The 564-nt window shown below is 32.8% G+C and overlaps 1 non-coding gene across 1 annotated transcript; it reads right to left on the bottom strand.

Moving 5' to 3' along the window:
* Positions 1–238: 238 nt before the first annotated feature.
* On the bottom strand, positions 239–363 carry LOC129228853 (U4atac minor spliceosomal RNA). The gene has a single exon (XR_008581031.1). It is a non-coding gene; the product is annotated as a U4atac minor spliceosomal RNA (small nuclear RNA).
* Positions 364–564: the final 201 nt, after the last annotated feature.

The following is a 564-nucleotide window of genomic DNA, read 5'->3' as shown; positions in this document are numbered from 1 at the left end:
TTGAGAGTTGTGCTACATTTTTCAGTGCAATTGGTTTGTCATTATGTATTATATTTATAACAAAGAAAAAATCGTTATCTTTTTAAAAACTAATTAAGTGAACGGTTTGCATTCATTAAATTATTATAATCTTTCCGCAAAAATAATTTCAGACACTAAATATTTATTTATACATAGGTGCATTCAGCCTAACTCATTTCAAAGCTTGAACTTCATTGTTTTACTATAAAGCTGTACGGGTTCCAAAAATTGCACCCAAACCCAACTAGCTAATCAAGAGGTGCGGATCTTGTGTCAATTGGATTCAGCACACTACTCTCACGTGACATTCATCGAACAGCATCACCCTCAGACAAGGACGGGTGCGGAGTGAAATTCCGATTTCGGTCAGATGAATCGTGTTCTATTAAAAAAACTGGTAACTAGATAGTTTAATTTTTACGTAAATGGTATTAAAATAACTTTTTCTGAATTTTAAAACACACTTTCAGCTGTTGTTACCGTGTTTCTCCATAAACATCTCATGTTTAAACGCTTAACATCCGCAAAATTTTCATTGATTCA

This window comes from Uloborus diversus, chromosome 8, assembly GCF_026930045.1.
Source record: "Uloborus diversus isolate 005 chromosome 8, Udiv.v.3.1, whole genome shotgun sequence".
In the NCBI taxonomy this organism is placed as follows: domain Eukaryota; kingdom Metazoa; phylum Arthropoda; class Arachnida; order Araneae; family Uloboridae; genus Uloborus; species Uloborus diversus.
The sequence above is the reverse complement of the archived record's forward strand: the minus strand, read 5'-3'. Positions and strand labels throughout refer to the sequence as shown.